This window comes from Fragaria vesca, linkage group LG4 (genome assembly GCF_000184155.1).
Source record: "Fragaria vesca subsp. vesca linkage group LG4, FraVesHawaii_1.0, whole genome shotgun sequence".
Classification (NCBI taxonomy): Eukaryota; Viridiplantae; Streptophyta; class Magnoliopsida; order Rosales; family Rosaceae; genus Fragaria; species Fragaria vesca.
This window is the reverse complement of record NC_020494.1, coordinates 22,181,633-22,187,296: the sequence shown is the minus strand read 5'-3', so window position 1 is coordinate 22,187,296 and position 5,664 is coordinate 22,181,633. Positions and strand designations below refer to the sequence as shown.

Here is a 5,664-nt window from a genome sequence, read left to right as displayed (position 1 = left end):
AAACCCATTGCAGGTGTTTTCTCGAAGTGTTTTGGAAATCTTATAATGCAAATTAGAACCTTCTTGCTTTGTTTGTAAATAGAGATTGAATAAAGAATAGACGTTATGAGGAGTAACGCTATTCTTGTTTTGGTTTGTTTGCTGTTTGTTTGTAAATACTTTAAACCTGTGTGCTTTTAGCACCCTTTTTAAAGGTTTGTAATATAAATAAAGGTGCGATCGTTTCTTTTCTTACGTCATGTAATGATATCAGTCTCATTTTAATTATGGATATTAAACTGTCTGTAATTAGAATGTGATTCACATCTCAACTCGAGATTATACCTTTACTCGAGTTGGGGTGTGACAGTCAAGGCGGTCCAAAGCGGGTTAAGGCGGGTCAAAGCAGGGAAAGGCGGGTTAAGGCGTGTCAAAGCGGGGCAAGGCAAGTCAAGGCGGGTCATGGCGGGCAAAAGCGGGTCATGGCGGGTCCAAGCGGCCCAAGGCGGGTCAAGACAAGTCAAAGTGGGTCAAGGTAGGCCAAGGCAGTCCAAGACGTGTCAAGGCCGCCTATGGAAGCTCATGGCGGTCCAAGGCGGGTCAAAACGCCCCCTTGGCCGCCACTTGGTTGCCTTAGGTAGGCCTAGAAGAGCCGATGAGGGTGAACGCAAGTCAAGACGGACCTTGGTAGCCCATGACTGGCCTAGGAGGGTCATGGCGACCCCTTGGCGAGTCAAGGAGGCTTCTTCGTGGCCCTAGGTGGGTCTAAGAGGGTCAAGGCGTTCTAAGGCGAGTCAAGGCGGTCCAAGGCAGGTCAAGGCACCCCCTTGGGTGCCTTAAGTGGGCCTAGAAGAACCGAGGAGGATCAAGGCGACCCCTTGGCGGCCCTAGACGGGCCTAGGAAGGTCATTGCGACCCCTTGGCGAGTCAAGGTGGCTTCTTGGTGGCCCTAGTCTAAAATGGTCAAGACGGGTAAAGACTGGTCAAGGCGGCCAAAGATGGTCCAAGGCGACCAAGACAGGTCAAGACGGGCCAAGACGGGTCAAGATGGCCCCTTGGCGGACGTATGCAGCCCCTTGGCGCCCCTAGGCGGGTCATGGCAGTCCTTAGGGAGGTCAAAACAACATTAGGCGTGTAAAGGCAGCCCATTGGCGGGTCAAGACATCCCATTGGCGGCCCAAGGTGTGTGAAGGCGTCCCCCTTGGCAGCCCTAGGAATGTCATGGCGCCCCCTTGGCTGCCCTAGGTGGGCCTAGAAGGGTCGAGGAGGGTCAAGGCGGCCCAACACGGGTCAAGACAGGTTAAGGAGGTTCGTTGGCGGCCCTAGATGGGCCTAGGAGGTCATCGCTGCGCCTTGGCGAGTCATGGCGGCGTCAAGACGGTTCAAGGCCGGCGAAGGCAGGTCAAGGCGGATCAAGGCTGTGCCTTGGCGAGTCATGGCGGCGTCAAGGAGGTTCAAGGCGGGTGAAGGCAGGTCAAGGCGGGTCAAGGCGGTCCAAAGCGTATCAAGGCGGCCCAAGCCGGCCAAAGGCTATCCAAGGCGGGCCAAAGCGGGTCAAGGGGGTCAAGGCAGACCAAAGCGGTCCAAGGCCGGTTAAAGCAGGTCAAGGTTGTCCGAGGCGGGTCGAGGCGGGTCAAGGTTCCCCTTTGGCCTCCCCTTAGCTGCCCTAGGTGGCCTAGAAGAGCCGAAGAGGGTCAAGGAGGTCCAAAGAAGGTCAAGGCGGTCCAAGGCGGTCCTAAGCGGTCCAAGGCGGGTCAAGGCAGCCCAAGGCGGTCCAAGGCGGGCCAAAGCGGCCCAAGCAGTGTCAAGGCAAGTCAAAACGGGTCAAGGCAGTCAAAGACGTGTCAAGGCGGCCTTTGGCGGCTCAAGGCGGTCCAACGTGGGTCAACGCGGGCCAAGGCGGGTCAAAGCGTCCCCTGCCTAGAAGAGCCGAGGAGGGTCAAAGCGGGTCAAGGCACGTGTCAGTTTACTTAGGTCCGATCGCGAGTAAATTTATAAAATACATGAATTTCTGAAGCTAGAATAGTTCAATATATGTTAGGAGGTGTTTATAAGCACATCCGAACGAAAAAAGCCGGACTCCCAAAAAATGTGAAACTGACTTAAAATTCGTGTAACAAGTGGTTTTGGCTCAAATTGGGCGAAATTTGAAATGAGGGGCAATACCTCATTTTCTTTTAACAAAAAGGTTCTCGGTGTCAATATGAAAAGAATTGAAGAAAACGGAATTATGGAAAGTCACTCAATACCAACCAAGGCAGCCTCTTGGCGGCCCAAGACGGGTCAAGGCGTGTAAAGGTAGCCCCTTGGTGGGCCTAGGTGGGTCATGGCGCTCCCTTGGTTGCCCTAGGTTGGTCCTGGCGCCCCTTTAGCGGCCCTAGGAGGGTCAATGCAGGGTAAGGCGGTCCCTAGGGAGGGTCATGGTTACGCCTTGGCGAGTCATGGCGGCTTCATGGTGGCACGAAGCGGCCCAAAGCGAGTTAAGGCGGCTTAAGTCGGGCAAAGGCAGGTCAAGGCGGGTCAAAACGGTCCAAGCGGGTCAAGTCGGTCCAATGCGGGTCCAAGGCGGGTAAAGGCGGTCCAAAGCGGGTCACGGCGGGTCAAAGCAGGTCAAAACGGGCAAAGGCGAGTCAAAGCGGGTCAAGCGGCCCAAGGCGGGTCAAGGCAAGTCAAGGCGGGTCATGGCGGGTAATGGCGGGTCAAAGCGGGTCAAGGCAAGTCAAGACGGTCCAAGGAGGGTCAATCGCCCCTTTGGCCTCCCCTTGGCTGCCTTCTAGGTAGGAGGGTCAAGGTGGCCCAAGGCGATTCAAAGCAGGCCCAGGCAGGTTAAGGTGGTCCAAGACGGGCCAAGGTGGTCCAAGGCTGGTCAAAGCACCCTTTGGTCGCCCCTTGCTGCCTTAGGTGGGCCTAGAAGAGCCGAGGAGGGTTAAGACGAGTCAAAGCGGCCCCTTGACGGCCCTAGACGGGCCTAAGAGGGTCATGGCGACCCCTTGGCGAGTTAAGACGGCTTCTTGGTGGCCCTAGGTGGGTCTAGGAGGGTCAAGGCGCCCCCTTGGCGGCCCTAGACGAGCCTAGGAGGGTCATGGCGACCCCTTGGAGAGTCAAGGCGGCTTCTTAGTGGCCCTAGGTCGGTCTAGGAGGGTAAAGGCGGCCCAAGGCTGGTAAAAGCGGCCAATGACGGCCCAACACGGGTCAGGACGGATTAAAGCGACGCGTTGGCGAGTCATGGAGGCTTCAAGGCGGGCCATGGCGGTTCAAGCCGGGTCAAGGTGGCTTCAAGGCTGGTCATGGCAGGTCAAGGCAGATCAAGGTGGTCCAAGGCGGTCCAAGGCGGATCAAGACGGGTTAAGGCGGTCCAAGGCGGCCAATGCGGTCCAAGGCGTGTCAAGGCGGCTTCTTGGTGGCCCTAGGTAGGTCTAGGAGGGTCAAGGCGGGCCACGGAGGGTCAAGCGGCCCAAGTCGATTCAAGGCGGGGAAAAGGCGGCCCAAAGCGGACCAAGGAGGGTTAAGAAGGGTCAAGGCGGTCCAGGGCGAGACAAGGCAGGTCAAGGCGGGTCAAGGCTTCCCAAGACGGGTCAAGGTGGCCCTAAGGAGGTCAAAACAGCCCTAGGCGTGTCAAGGCGGCCTCCTTAGCGGCCCTAGGACTGTCAAGGCAGCCTCTTAGCGGCCCTAAACGAGTCAAGTCGTGTAAAGGCAGCCCTTTGGCGGGCCTAGGTGGGTCATGGCTCCCCCTTGGTTGCCCTAGGTGGGTCATGGCGCCCCTTGGCGGCTCTAAGAAGGTCAAAGCGGGTCAAGACGGGTCAATGCGGGTTAACGCGGTCCCTAGGGAGGGTCATGGCGACGCCTTGGCGAGTCATGGCGGCTTCATGGTGGCACTAGGCGGCCTAAAGCGGTTCAATACGGGTCAAGGCGGCCTAAGCCGGGCCAAGACAGGTCAAGGCGGTCCAAAGCGGGTCAAGGTGGTCCAAAGCGGGTCAAAGCGGGGAAAGGCGGGTCAAAGCGGGGAAAGGCGAGTCAAAACGGCCCAAGGCTGGTCAAGGCAAGTCAAGGCGGGTCATGGCGGGCAAAGGCGGGTCTTGACGGGCAAAAGCGGGTCCAAGCGGCCCAAGGCGGTAGTGAAAGCAGGTCAAGGCAGGTCAAGGCGGTCCAAGGTGTGTCAAGGCGATTTCTTGGTGGCCCTAGGTGGGTCTAGGACGGTCAAGGCGGCCCCAAGGCATTCTAGGGCTGTCCAAGGCGGGTCAAGGCGCCCCCTTAGCCGTCCCTTGACTGCCTTAGGTGAGCCTAGAAGAGCCGAGGAGGATCAAGACGGCTCAAGGCGACCCTAGGGTCATGGTGACCCCTTGGCTAGTTAAGGCGGCTTCTTGGTGGCCCTAGGTCTAGGAGAGGGTCAAGGCGGGTTAAGGCCGTCCAAGGCGGGTCAAGGTGTGTCAAGCGGTCTAAGGCGGGTCAAAGCGCCCATTTGGTCGCCCCTTGGCTGCCTTCTAGGTGGCCTTAGGCGGGTCTAGGAGGGTCAAGGCGGCCCAAAGGGGTTCAAGGTGGGTAAAGGCGGCCCATGGCGACTCAAGGCGGGTCATGGCGGTCCAAGACGGGTCAAAGCCCCCCATTGGCCGCCCCTTGGCTGCCTTAGGTTGGCCTAGAAGAGCCGAGGAGGGTCAAGGTGGGTCAAGACAGACCTTGGCGGCCCTAGACGAGCCTAGGAGGGTCATGGCGACCCTTTGGTGAGTCAAGGCGGCTTCTTGGTAGCCCTAGGAGGGTCAAAGTGGCCCAAGGCAGGTCAAGGCGCCCCTTTGGCCGCCCCTTGGCTGCCTTAGGTGGCCCTAGAAGAGCCGAGGAGGATCAAGGCAAGCCAAGGTGGCCCCTTGGCGGCCCTAGACGAGCCTAGGAAGGTCATGGCGAGTCAATGTGGCTTCTTGGTGGCCCTATGATGGTCTAAGGGTCAAGGCAGCCCAAGGTGGGTAAAGGCGGCCTATGGCGGGCTAAGGCTAGTCAAGGCGGGCCAAGACAAGTTAAGGCGGGTCATGGCGGGTCAAGACGGGCCAAGGAGGGTCAAGATGGCTCCTTGGCGGACGTATGCACCCCTCTTGGCGACCCTAAGCGGGTCATGATAGTCCTTAGGGAGGTCAAAACAGCCTTAGGCGTGTAAAGGCAGCCCCTTGGCGGGTCAAGATATCCCTTTGGCAGCCCTAGACGTGTCAAGGTGTCCCCCTTGGCGGCCCTAGGACTGTCAAGGTGGCCTCTTAGCGGCCCTAGACGGGTCAAAGCGTGTAAAGGTAGCCCCTTGGCGGCCCTAGGTGGGTCATGGCGCCGCCTTGGCTGCCCTAGGTGGGCCTAGAAAGGTCGATGAGGGTCAAGGCAGCCCAACACGGGTCAGGGCGAATTAAGGCGGTCTGTTGGTGGCCCTAGACAGGCCTTGGAGGTCATGGCAACGCCTTGGCGAGTCATGGCTGTTTCAAGGCGAGTCAAGACCGGCCAAGGCGTTTCAAGGCGGGTCATGGCGAGGCAAAGCAGGTCAAGGCGGATCAAGGTGGGCCAAGGCGGGTCAGGGCTCTCAAAGGCGGTCCTAGGCCGGCCACATCGGGTCAAGGCAGTCATAGGCGGGTCAAGGCGGCCCAAAGCGTTCAAAGGCGGCCCAAGGCGTTCAAAGGCGGTCTGAGGCAGGTCAAGGCGCCCTTTGGCTGCCCTAGG

The 5,664-nt window shown here is 58.8% G+C and overlaps 1 non-coding gene across 1 annotated transcript in view; it reads left to right on the top strand.

Annotated features, from left to right (window-relative positions):
• LOC101300139 overlaps window positions 1-191 on the top strand; it is a 1,837-nt gene extending 1,646 nt beyond the window's left edge. Inside the window, exon 3 of the transcript XR_184553.1 lies at window positions 14-191. This is a non-coding gene — a transcript (uncharacterized LOC101300139). The remainder of the gene's footprint in view (window positions 1-13) is intronic.
• Window positions 192-5,664: the final 5,473 nt, after the last annotated feature.